This window comes from Pagrus pagrus (assembly GCF_965226575.1).
Source record: "Pagrus pagrus genome assembly, chromosome: 17".
NCBI lineage: Eukaryota > Metazoa > Chordata > Actinopteri > Spariformes > Sparidae > Pagrus > Pagrus pagrus.
In genome coordinates this window covers 15252391-15266003 of record NC_140201.1, presented here as the reverse complement: position 1 = coordinate 15266003, position 13613 = coordinate 15252391, and the positions used below count along the sequence as shown (strand labels likewise).

At 43.2% G+C, this 13613-nt stretch overlaps 1 protein-coding gene across 6 annotated transcripts in view; it reads left to right on the top strand.

The window, feature by feature from the left end:
• The first annotated feature begins 3595 nt into the window (after nt 1-3595).
• Nucleotides 3596-13613, top strand: part of elmo1 (engulfment and cell motility 1 (ced-12 homolog, C. elegans)) — a 117373-nt gene continuing 107355 nt past the window's right edge. For 2 of the 6 annotated variants that reach the window (XM_084379022.1, XM_084379018.1), the window contains exon 1: nt 3596-3835. The gene's annotated coding sequence lies outside the window, so the exon portion shown is untranslated. Of the gene's footprint in view, nt 3836-7317; nt 7426-12833; nt 12998-13613 lie in introns of all 6 variants that reach the window. The other 4 variants (XM_084379024.1, XM_084379023.1, XM_084379019.1 and 1 more) reach the window with 3 other exon arrangements.

The following is a 13613-nucleotide window of genomic DNA, read 5'->3' as shown; positions in this document are numbered from 1 at the left end:
CACGAGACGTGCCCTTTAGGCCGATGAAGTCTGGTGTTTCTCTCCTTCACAGGCGGCACATTTTGAAGAGGGATCCCCGTGGAAATGAACGAGAAACATTCCCTCTTCTTAATGACCCTGACAGAGAGACAATTACAGCAGACCTACAGGGAACAAGCAAACTAGATTTCCATTTAGATTTGCGTCTTAGGCTTTCAAATGCTGCAGGGAGCATATGTGTTTGTGAGAAATTACAATTCCATCAAAGAGTGTCAGCCATGAGAGCATTTCGGTTGCTGATTGAGAGCTTAGTTATTCTCTAATATTCTGTCCCACTTCCGTTTTCTGGCACTTTGACCAATAAACCAAGATAAATCAGCTTCATTGAAACAGTCTGTTCCACGTTGACTTTTTCAGTCTCTGAGTAGAACAATGAATCTCCCAGATGAGGTTCAGTCAGAAGCTGCTCAGAGGGAGGTAGTGCCACGTAGAGGGAATGTGGTCAGCGGAGAGTCTTTATTGAAGCACTCTGTCTTCTTGGACAAGAGACAGGTAGGATTGAGTGCCAGGGCCGACTCACTGTGCAGCAGATTGTGTTAGAGGCCCAACATATTTGCAGGAAACTACTTAAATCTTTATGACTTGAGCACTGCGCTTAACTCATGAATAATAATTATGTTTTGCCAAAAGGGAGAGAAGCAGTAACGAGGCTTCCCTCCCCGTTTTTTCTTTTTTTTTTGGTTGTGTGATATCATCTTCACACCAGATGGGCAGAGGTTCAGCCAGCGGTTGTGAAGCGAGGTGCGTTCAAAGCCATTACGCAACCAGGTAAAAGTGACAACTGAAGCCCATGTGAAAAGCAAACGGGAGTGACTCTGCACTTTATTGGATGCAGAGGTACGTTGTGCTGCATTGTGAGTCTGTACTTTTATTGTCTGCACCATGCAGTGCTTTTTAAACTACATTGGCTGACTTAAACCCACTCCACTGCTTCTCTGCTGTCTCAGATAAAAAGATTACATCTTCTGTGAGCTCTCTGATGTAGTTTTGACCACTTTGAAGCTGAAGTTGGGGATGCAAAAGTCACCATAACTTAATGATGGGAACAGAGTAAAGGAAAATAGAGAAGTGTATTTTGTTTTCCCATGTGCCCTAATAAAAAAAAAGGAAATTAAAGGACAAATTCACCCCAAAATGAGAATTGAGTCACTATCTACTCACTCCCATGCTGATGAAAAGTATTGAGGTACACAAAACATTTCTGGAGTTTGGATTATGAAACACTTGAGTCCTGCTCCATTAAATAGTTGCCACACTGAATAAAATAATCAGTTTTCTTTCTGTTAATGTTGGATCAGCTTCCCTCCTCAGCTCATGTGTGTAGTCAAATGAACAACTTAATAGAGGACGTAGGCTGACTTTTAAATACACAGAAGCTCGTTTATTTTTATATATTTTTTTAAAGAGAGCAAAACCAACGGAGAGAGGGGAGAAAGGGAGATTTCTGCCGGGTGTGTCGCTCCAGATTATTTATCAGGACGGACAGGGCCTCTGTGTTAATCCTCCTCCTGCTGCTCCTGCTGAGTGGAGACAAGGATGAGCTGCAGGACTGTCTGCTACACACCAGTCCCTCTCTTTTTTCCACTCATAAACACACACACTCTGGGTTTAACATCAGAAACAGCCTGTAATCACTGACAGAATTAAAGGGAAGTGGCCTCATGTGGGATACAGTCCTGTAAAACGACATCCAATGAGACTATAGCGCTGCTGAGCTATATTAAAATGGTTCCCAACATAATGTAACATTAGAAGGTCATAATCCCACCCTCCACACAGCTCTGTGCGGAGACCAGAGACCGTTCAATAACCATGAATTATTGAGATCATTGTTCCTGTTTGTCTTTTCCTCCTGGCTGCAAGATGGGAGGCGGTCGTGTCTTTGTGTCCCGGCATGAGGAGAGAGGAGAGACATGCTCGATTGTTTGTTTGTTTATTCAAATATGATTCATTGAAAATCCCCTTTATTCATTTGTTCAGACAGTGTAGGAAAGTTTTCTGTCCTCTAGGGGAGCTCAGGGTCAGTTTGAACATGTTTTACCAGATTTTTTAAAAAGCAACAAAAAGCATAATTATTATTTAGACATTTAGCTTCACATGTATTTTTCCACTATTTAACTTGTAAATCAGCTCAGTTAACACGTGCAGCCTTTCTTGTGATTTCATGTTTTAATGTAAAGCAACTTTTAATTGGCCTGTTTTTGAACAAGTTTATACAAACTTGTATACAAACCTTGCCTAAATTCAACAGCTATCAAAATTATACGATTTTTAATCGCCTAAGTCTAAACAAAACAAGCATAAACAAGCCTTTTTATAGCTAAAAAACAACACCAGGGCTGCAACTAACTATTATTAGCATTGTAGATTAAACTGCCAATTACTGAACAATGCTCATCACAGTGTCCCAGCGCCCAAAGTGACGTCTTCAAACTGCTTCATTTGTCGAGCCAAAAGTAAAAGAAACCCAATGACTCTTCATTTTTCTATCATAAAAGACAAAGAAAAGCAAGAAATTCTTACATTTAAGAAGCTGGAACCAGAAATTGTTTGACATTTTTGCTTGAAAAATGAATTAAACAGTTAATCAGTTCTCAAAATAATTGGCAATTAATCTTCTTGTGATCAATGAATGACTAATTGACTTATTGTTGCAGCTCTAAAAAAACACACTTGAGTCCTCTTGATCAACAACGATGTGTCAGTGTGCTTCCTCTTCATGTGCATGTACAGGTTAAACACCAGGGGCTGAGTGACATCACTCTTGTCACCCTTAAAGGATAAGTTCACCCAAAAATATTAATTCAGTCATTATCTACTCACCCTCGTGCTGATTTAAAGTCAGGTGAAGTTTCGTAGTCCACAAAACATTTCTGGAGCTTCACAGGAAAACAGCGGCATTGCATTCCCCTAAACAAGTGAGGTAGTTGGGGACTTGCTTTAAAACGTGAAAAAACAAATGATTTAAATACATAAAATGGCTCCATGCAGTTCTTCCAGTGTAATCCAAGTCTCCTGAAGTCCTGAGATCCAAAAATTTGAAAAGATGTTATTCACACCCTCGAGGCGTGGTCGTGTTTCTGCAGCCACAAAGCTAACGCTATTAGCTTAGCAGCTACAATGAAGATTTGAAGGTTAAAAAAGGGTTTAAATATCTTATTTTTTCAAATCAATCTGGGATCTCGGGGCTTTTCGAGACACCATATGAGCTGTATGGCGTGTTTCATGTCTGTTTTGGTCATTTTTTTTCACATTTGAAAACAAGTCCCCATCTGCTTCAGTTGTTCTGGAGAACTCTGCAACGCTGTTTTGCTGTGAAGCTCCAGAAATGTTTTTTGAAACTTCATCTGACTTTCAATCAGCATGAGGGCAATCAGATGATGACTGAATTTTCATTTTTTTGGGTGAACTTCTCCTTTAAATTCATATATCAAGGATTCTTTTCTTCAACTGGAGCGCTGCCAAAATAAAAATAGCCTAATGATTTAATTTTTCTTTACATCACATTTAAAATCACCATCCACTGGTTGAAGCAGTGAGTCAGTGAGCAGCAGCAGCAGCAGCAGCAGCTCCCCTCTGTCTGGTATCATGGAGCCAGCCAGCAGACGGCAGAAGAAAAGAGGAAGTGGAAACATCAGCACTATCTCTCCGGCAGAGAGGGAGAGAGAGAGAGAGGGAGGGAGAGAGGGAGAGGAAACAGCGCTGAGTGACACACACGCTCACACTCACAACACACACACTAACTCCGGACATCAGCGCTCCAGTAGAAGAAGAAGAAGTGTCCTCGCTCCGTCAGGTTTGTGAACCTCTTCTTCTTCTTCTCCTCCTCGCAGGCGCGTCGGTGCTGCCAGCCGGCTGCTTGTCGCTTCACTTGTTTGGCGTTTTTTTGTGCGTAGTGTTGTCGGTGTTTCTGGTGTTCGCCCGCGTCTCGTGGACCCTCTGTCACAGTCTATTGTACCCGAGGTGATACTGCGTGTGTCCCTCCCCTCTTTATGTCTTCAGACTTTGGCGAAGTGGCCCCTTTTAGCGGCTTTTGGGCGCTGTTCTCCCTCTTTATTGACATGCATCTCTTGATGGAGGCATCGCAGCTCACTCTTCCACACGCACAGACACACTGAACTGCAGTGAATACATCTCGCCTGCTAATTCATTCCCCGCTTTGTCTTTTTTCAATTGTGTTTTGCGTGTTAAAAAGCTGCAAGTTGTGTGTTTTGCTGCAAGAGGCTGCTCCTCCTGCTCCTCCTGCTCCTCCTGCTGCTGCTGCTGCTGCTGCTCCCCGGCTTTCTGTTTGTTCAGTGCATGCTGTTCGCTTGATGCCAAAAAAAGTGGTGCGTTTACAGATGCCTCCCTATTTGCCCCCCCCCCCCCCCTCTCACTGCTAATTACAGAGCTGCTTTAACGGTGTGCGGTGTGTAACTCCAGCCACACCATGGGCCTGTGACCAGGAGAGAGGAGGCTCAACAGTTAACAAAAAAAAAAAAGCAATGCTGGAGCTCTGTGCTGTCCTCCCTTCAGATACCAAGATGCATTGGATCCACTTATCTGAGGGCGAGGACTTAAAATACCTTCCCTCTTTATAAACCTTTACATGTGTGGGGTGCCCAGAAGTTTTCATGTGACCCCTTGAAAACAAGGCAATGACCACCTGCGACCTCTCAACACATACTGCACATCTTTAGATTGTTCAGTCTTCCAACTATTTTGGTAATCGGCTCATCGGTTTGAGTATTTCTTTAAGAAAAAGAAGTCATAATAATTCCAGCTACTTAAATGTGAATATTCTCTGCTTTCTTTACTCCTCTGTGACAGCAGTCTGGATATCATTGGGTTGTGGACAAAACAAGACGTGTGAGGACGTCATCTTGGATCTTTGGGAAACACTGATCGACATTATTCACCATTTTCTGACATTTGATAGACCTAATATCTGGGGATAGACCAGTAATCAGCCAGGGCTGATATTCAACATTTGTCTGATTTAAATAAACTCATTTAAAAATGTGCTGCTTTGGCTTTTGATGCAGCATCCTCTCACACAATGTCCCGCCCACAACAATATTCGATTGGTTACCTGTCACAATAAAACACTGTATAACTTGAATCTGCAAAGTAAATAAAGTAATCGAATAAATGTAAGTGTAAAGTGGTAGAAGAAGAAAATACTCAAGTACCTGAACCAGTCAGCAGATTAATCAACAATGAAAGTAATCTTTAGTCGCAGCCCCTTGTCCTCCTGATCATTGCTGCACTTCCCTTCAGAAACAGTTTGCAACCACTGATTCTCAGGTATGCAACCAAGACCATATCGGCCCTCTGTTTAAAAGATTTTGCCCTGAATAGCCTTTTGCTTTCGAGATTTTGTTGTTCTGAACAACAAACTGAAACCCTGATATATTAATATTGTAAATCAGCCTTTTCCCAACAAGGGGCCACTTCTTCAGTTACCAGGGGACACATAGAGACATTGTGGAGCCGATAAGCTAATTTGAAAACAAACAAAAAAAAAATGTTTTGTCTGGAAATTAAACATGCAAATAGGATTACAAATTGGCGTAATGCTGAATTTATTGCCACAATAACGCAGGAGCTATTGCAGGCGTAGTTTCCCAACAATCAGCAGAGTCATTTTTGAGCCGCAAAGGAAATAATGTGAAACTGAGTAAACAAACAAGCAGAAAATTCATAAAACCTGAATGTAAACTTGACAAAACATACAAAAAAGACCCATGTCTTGCCTTGTCTTGTATAGATTCACATGTTCAGTCAAAAGGGTTCTTGGGTCTGTCTGATCTAGCTGTGAAGCCATGTCAGACCTTATGTCTTTGGTCCCACAGTGGTCCTTAAAGGGCCCCTGGACATCCAGACGGGTCTTTGAGAAACAATTCCTCTATCTTCTCACAGTGATCACTTTGTAACCATAATACACCACTACAGCATTGGTACTCTGGCACACAACGTGCCTCAGATCTCTCCTCCTCACGTCAGTCGTAGCGCAGCCCCGGGGCTACGCTGCCTGCCATCCTCTCTCGGTCCCTCTGGCCCTCCAGGCGGCTTCTGATGGAGTGAGAGCCCATTTACATGCCCTGTTAGCCACCAAAGATGTCCCTGTTGTGATGGAGCCGCACGAATGCCGGGCGTTATCGTGTCAGCTCGACAAGAAACACATGCAAACATAGCCTGGATACAGTAGTGCAGTGACATGTGCAGCCGTGTCTCAGACACGGATATACAGCACGTAGGGGCAGTTCTCAGGAGCTCGGCGACGAGCGATGTCGGGGGTGGCAATTATGGTTTCAAGAGCCATTCTGGGAGTATCAGCGAAGTAGAAAGTTGGAGGTTGATGTCTGGTTGTCCTTTGAGTTATTTCATGTAAAAGTTTGTACATACTTGCACTCTCCGAGAGCCTCTGCTGCATTGTGAGGTTTTGGCCTAAATGTGCTGCTCCCTGTCTATGTAACTGTGGTTGACAGTGGGTTAGAGATTGATGTTTGGTTTTAGGTTTAGGTCTGGCACGGCTTCGAGCAGTCAAGGAACGCAATTTTCAACAAACCGCTAACTGGAACCCTCTCTCTCCCATTTAAACTGGTATGAAGTTCAGTGCGAGCACAGCTTTGGCCAGTAGCTGTCCAGTTCAGAAGTGAAGCGTGCCAGAAGCCTTATATTTCAGTTTTACAGCCACCTGAGGGACCTATATGTCAAAAAGAATGCACACACACACGCGAAAACAAGTTTTATTAGCCACAGCAAACCTCCGCTTCTTGTTAGCTGGCTCGCCCTGATAAATAGTTCTTCATCCCGACACACTCTTAAAAGTCAGCGATAGAAATGGAGAGTAAATGAAAAGTGAGAAGGTAAAATACAGCCATAAGTCATAACCGATGTAATTAAACTTGAGCACTCTGGTGTATTGTTTTAAACAGTGAAACTTAATCCAGGAAATCCGATTAAGAGGCAGAGATGGAGTCGTTTTTTAGGGTAGACGATGGGTGCCTGGCCTCGCTTATTGAGTTGCGTCACATGCGAGATCCTGGTGTGCATCTGTTTGACGCTGCCTACTGTGTTTGGCAGCCTCTCACCACCTCCTGAGGTGCAACCTTGCCGCTTTCTGAGCTGTTTCCCTCTCATCTCGAGTGTCAGCGGCCCCTTCCCCACCTCCCCATGCAGCTTGTTATCGTTCTCTCATTAGCTTCTCTTACACTCGCTTTCTCACGCATGCTTTTTTTACTGTCTCGCTCATTTTAGCTTCTCTATTTCCCCCTATCCTCTCTATCTCTCTAGCTATCTCTTGCACTTTTCTTCTCATCGCAGCACAGCACAGCACAGCACAGCACAGCACCCCCCACCTACTTACTCCCTCTCTGTTCCTGCTCCCCGAGGAAAACGGAGGTATGCAAATTGTTTTCTCCTTGATGGATGCCCAGCCTGCTATCTGTCCATCTTAATGAACTCGTTTCCCCCTCTCCTAAAAGCTGCATTGAGGCAACACCAAAAACTTCAGGGCCCAAAGTTTCCTGTCATCTCCTTGCTGCTTTTCATGTCTTTTGGTGCTCACAGCCATTGAGAATGCCTATAGAAAGAAACAAAAAAAGCTGACTTTAATGCACTCTGGTATCCTTGGTTGCAGTACACACTGGTGTGCCTGTCCTTCTGCAGCTTGAGGTTAGATTAATTTGCAGTTCCAAATGAGATGAATGTTGCCTTGCATAATTGCTCCCTGTGGTATGAAGTTAATTAAAACAGCAGGTAGGTACTGAAGGTGCGATGGGGAAGGTGCCAGACAGCCAGACAGACATAGGTGGGTGAGGAGAGATCTCATAGGTACGGCTGCCATGTTATGCTCTTTAGTATACTGATTGTCGCCTCGGGCTAAATTCAAAGCCAGGCATCTCTTTGATTTGTGCAAAAAAAAAAAAAAAAATGCAATAAATAAGAGAAACTTATTTTAAATTTTTCGATGACAAACTGTGATCTCTCAGCAGCCGTTGCATAAGGGAATACACTCATGGGTGCATTTTGACCCTGTGCTTCTATAACTGTGTAGCCTATGTATTGGCCCTCAGGCACAGTCCAGCCATTCTTAGAATATATTATGCATCTAGTTTAAGTGGAGAGCATCCGCAGGCGTGTTTTTCAGCCCAAGTCTAGACTTTATGCGGAGCAAAGCAGCCCTAGATGACCCAGAAACTGATACGGCTCCCTCTGTGTGCTCGCTCTGCCCGTTGCATTCCAGCTGTGGTACTGCCGCAGAGCTCTGTAAATATTAAGCGAGAGGTTAGCCAGCTCTCTTGCTCTGTGTGTGTGTGTGTGTGTTTGTGGTGTTTAGCATCTCTGGGCTAAGAACCTCTCAGCCTCTGAGCCTAGTGACCCAGCAGGATAAATGGTTAGATAGTCTCTCGGTCTAACCAGTATATCCCCACTCCAGCTGTGTGAGGGGCTTGAACCTACTTTACGTTTTTAGAGTCTGGGTACTTTGTCGGGATTGCCAAGTTGTGAGCAGGTGTTAGGTTCTGCTAGACCGCCTACAGCTGTTGTAGTGGGATTGTGCCTGTGTAAGTGGTGTTAACATCACACAGTGTATGATTTATGGCATGTGTGTGCACATACATTGCAGAAATTTGCAGATTTTCAGCACTGCGTTGCTGTGTCAGTGTTTAGTTTTCTCCACAGTATGCTGGCATTTCAGGCCGATACAGGTGCTAAACACATTTTCTATAGCTGCAACCTAATTATAGCTGTATAAATGTGTGTGTGTGTGTGTGTGTGTGTGTGTTTGTGTGTCTTAGCCTTTCAGGTTGTGTGTATGAGTATGGGTCATTGCTTGATCTCTATGTTTGCCGTTCATACATGGATGGTTGCTGGCATCCTGCCTTGCCTGTCCATCACTCCATCCATCTGTACATCTCTGCATCTCTTGATCCATGACTCATGAATCCACCCATACATCCGCTTGCCTTTATTTTCTCCTCCCTCTCCATGGAGATTTGATCAGGCGGTCCATCAATGCTTGATCAGAGAATCATTTCATTGATCTCAAGGGGACAAAATGAGAATTTTAAGGGATCATAGGTGTGAGCGTGAATACCTTCAGGCCCCACAATGTGCACTTTCCCAACAGTCTAGCTCACTACAGTCTTCAGTGAGTGTGAGTCAGGGGAAGTGCCCTGACTTTCTGTACCGACTCTTCTCAAAGTGTGCACTTGACTTTTTTAGTTTCTACAGAAATGTTGACCTATTAGTTCATGGATGCTTTTGTCTGATGTGGTAATGAGTTTTCTGTTTGATCTTAGCTCTGGGGTGCACAGGGATTTTTATGAACTCTGTGTTTGTGTGTGTGTGTGTTGATCACAGCCGCAGTGTTATTTGCAACTTTTCACACTGTGTACCGCAAAGAAAGTTTGTGAACTGAGTGTGAACCGAACAGTAACTTAGACCCAAATGCATCAGATTATAACGGCAGGCAGGAGGTGTCAAGGTGTCCTGTCCCCTCGAGCATTTTATGCTGTTATTTATAAAGCTTGCGTGCTTGCTGGGAAATACATTTCAAAAGTCACAATTTTTTCTGTTTGTATTAGCAGAACAAAAAATAACCTGCACATCTGCTGCAGTACATACATAAAACAGGGAACAACCAAACTGGGAAATTAGATTCACCACTGCTTCTAACTAACAGAGCAAAGTGGAGTTCACACAAAAAGAGAACAGTTTCTTGCACATTATGTTTAGCTCCATCCTAAAACTGATGTAAATGATTTAAAGGGGAACTAAACCAATGTATGGGGATGTACCACTGACTGCAGAAAAAACATTTGAACAAATGGTTTGTAGCTCCAGATTTAGCTGAATGGAGTCTGATAAGCTGCCTCAAGTGATGCACCACTTCCTGATTGTCCGGCAACTGAGAAGACCCTCCAGATGTTCACTACCCATCATCTTTTCTGCTGCTGATCAATTGGGAAGCGGTGAAATGATGACATTTTGTGCGATTTCTTAGTTTTATATGCCGAAAGCAGCATAACATTATCCCAGCATTCGAGCTTCCCACCCCAATCGTGAAAATGGCTGCCATGTGAATATGGTCTATTAGTTATTATGACCAAAACCAAAACAACCTTTGGTGATTATGTTGCATTGTGGGTAATGTAGATACCAGGTTTTGACAAGATAGAAGAATGCATGGAATGACGATAGCTGTGGTTCTGCTGCATTATTGTCTGCTGTCAGTCTGACAGTGTTGTAGGATTGCATTCCTAAATCAGTGGAGTATTCGTGGAACAGCCAGCCAAAGGTATTACCTCCAGTACAGTGTGTGTCAGGCTGTTACAGAGATGAAAGTTAAGGGTACTTTATGTGAAGTGAAGTCCGGATAAGTCCTCAAGGGCTCAGGCCTGTCCCTCTGCAAAATCAGCAAGTGCCTGAGGGCTCGCTGGCTGACTTTTGGAGCCCTTTATGTGCCCTTTCTCTAAATGCTGCAGACATTGCTTGAAGGACTTAGCCTCATGTTATAATATACTGATGGTAAAAATGTGGATGACAAGGAACCCAAATTGAAAACTCATTACTGATAAAATACAAGCAGTATATGAAGAAATAAGCAGCATGTCAGGCCACAAAAGTGCCTCAGTGTTGACGAATGTTTTTGACAGTTGGACGCAAAGAGACAGTGGAGGGTGAGATTAAAGGGAGTTTTTCCCCAAGTAAAGGACTGATCTTGTCTGTATCTTTCTCTGTATACATAGATGTGTGTGTGTGTGTGTTTTTGTGAGCTATGAGTCACTATGTTGAGACAGAGGATGGCCCCATGTTGTCTCTGTGTGTCACACAGGCGCGCACACACAACGGTGATCTTGTCAACGCCGTTACTTGATGACAGTGGACAGCACACGGATGACTGGAGGTTCAGTGAGGTGGGCCGGAAATAAAACCTAGCCTGTTGTTTTGCAGGATATGGAAAGGTGGAGGGGGGTGACACTGTTTCTAAGAAACCTAGAACCTTATTTGTGTCTTACTTTTACCCAGTATGCTCTCCCTGTTTGTCTCTTCCTTGTTGTCTTGTTCTCTCTGTGTCTTTGATGATCATCGAGTCCCAATGTTCTTAAATGTACAGTTGGGGTAGAAAACGACTCTGTTAAGCCTAATTCATTCCTTGCAGTGACTGAGAGGGAAGCAGAGAAACAGTACAGTACATGCTCAGAAGACGCTGGCATAGTGTGTAACTGTTTGTGTAGTCTTTGATGGTGTCGCCGCCTCGCTATGCTTCACTACACAAACACATTTAAAGATAGTGGTTCCTTTTGGTGCTTTCCCCACTTGTTTGCTTATGGCGGCAGCAAGCTTGTTCATTTCAAGTTCTTTTGGAGTAAAGGGGACTCGAGGACAGACTGAGGTGCATTTGTCAGATGGCAGCTGCTGTGTGAGTCCTAAGAAAGATGAGATTAGAGCTGCAGTGATTAATCTATTAGTTGATTGACACATCAAAACAGTCATTTGTTAACAAAAATGTCTTAAATTCTTTGGGTTTTGGACTGATGGTTGGGCGAAATAAGCAATTTGAAGACGTCACTTTGACTGTGATGAGCATTTTTCACAATTTTATTTGCTAAACCCATTGATCAGTAGATTAAAGGGCAATTCCACCAATTTTATATTTATTTAAGTGTGTGTACAGGTCTTCGGAAGTAGTATATGTAAAAAAAAAAAAAAAAAAAAAAAGTAGTATAAAGCATTTTGTGGCTCCAGAGGAAGATGTATGTAATCTAATAAATTGCTGCTTGTGATGTCACTCAGTGACTAAGTTGCATTCTGGGTAATGTAGAAACTGAGTTTGAAAACTAACAAAAAGGCGATATCTCTGGTTCTGCTGTGTCGATTTTGATCATTTGTGTTTAACTTGCGCATAATGAGTTCAACAGTGTTATAGGAGTGCAATGCAAGACCAGTGGACTGCTTGTCAAAACCTGGGGCCTACATCATCCACAATGCAACAGCCACTGGATGACATCACTGGAGGCAATTTTTTTGATTATACGCAGCTTCCTATGGAGCCACAGAAGGCTTAACTTTACCTTATTCACATATGCAGTCGTACTCCCCTAGCCCTGTAAACACACTTTAATGTGTAAAATTGTGGATTCACCCTTTAAACGATAATGAAAATAAATATAAGTTGCAGGCTTAGACCAGATATAAAACCTCCACAACAACTATGAAATAAAGATTTCGTTCAAATCTGTGGAATTGTGGTTGTCGTGCATTAAAGGCAGGAATGATTGGGGGGTCATTCCCACTGAACGTCTCGGCACGCAATAACACACAGCTAAACGTGTTGCATAATTAATGTATGGACTGAGATTAAGGATTTGCACCCATTCTGTCACGACCGTGCGGGCCTCCGCAATGTTAACATGCCGCAGCAGTGATTTCCATTAGACTAGTCGAGGAAATTCTCTAGAGAGAAAGGAGACTGAGGAGGAGTGGAGGGCCTCTCACAACATGCCAAGGTCACCAGCTCGCTCGTTCTTTCAGGCTGGGGAACTGCAAGCCTTGGATTGAAGGTGTGTTGCTTTATGTCGGGGCTGCCTCGGAGTGTGTCTGAATAAATCACAACACAGAAGGACATTCGGGAACCAACAAGACACTTTGATATCTCCCTCTCGCTCTTGCTCTAACTTTTGCTCCCAGACTCTGTGTCCTCACATCTCCCCTATCAGACTGTACCAGCCAGTGCCCCTTTCTTTCATGTCTCATTTATGTCTTGAATTCTTATCCGTCAATTTCTGTTTCTGCCTCCTCTCCAGCCTTCACTTCTCCAACCGAACAACAGCATATGCATATTGTCCAGTTGCCTGCCCTCGCTGCCCACACGTTGACAGCAGTGCTCGAAAGGGCATCTGGAATAGATCGACCTGGCTCCACTGCTCGTTCATCCAGCTGCTACTTTGGAGCTCAGCAACAGCCTGAAGTGAGTTTCTGTTGGCTCCAACCAGCCTGTACAAACAAGCTGTAATCACCCTCACACCCTGACGCTGCTTTTCATCACCTGTTAGCAACAAGTTAATGTGATCTGTGGCTAGAAAACAACCACTGCGTGAAGAAGGCTTCTTTTAGGGCACTTGTTTAGGAGGTATGCATGAGGAACAGGTGAAGCTGAACCAGAGAACTCACATTTCCTTTACAAGAGTGGGGTACTTTTTTAATAGAGCATTGGTTATAATTTAAAGGATTCATAATTTTTTCCTTTGTAACTATTATGTAATTATACTTCAATTCAATAGTTACCTGGGCCGATTATAGTAACATATTTTTGCATTACGTAATCCCGATTAAATGTAATGCATTACAATCAGAGTCTGGTGCCCACAATGTTTTAAGTCATGAAAATGGAGCGTTTAAATGTGTTTCTGTTCATTTCCCAGACTGTTTGCCTTATTAGGGATGTCAGACATATAACTGGACTCTCATAAACGCATACAGACACTTCATCAAACCTTTATGTGTCTCTTTTCTTCCTGATGACACACCGTAGTAAAAACTGGTGCCTTTCTGTTGTGAAGACACCCAAAGGACAGCCTGTTTTG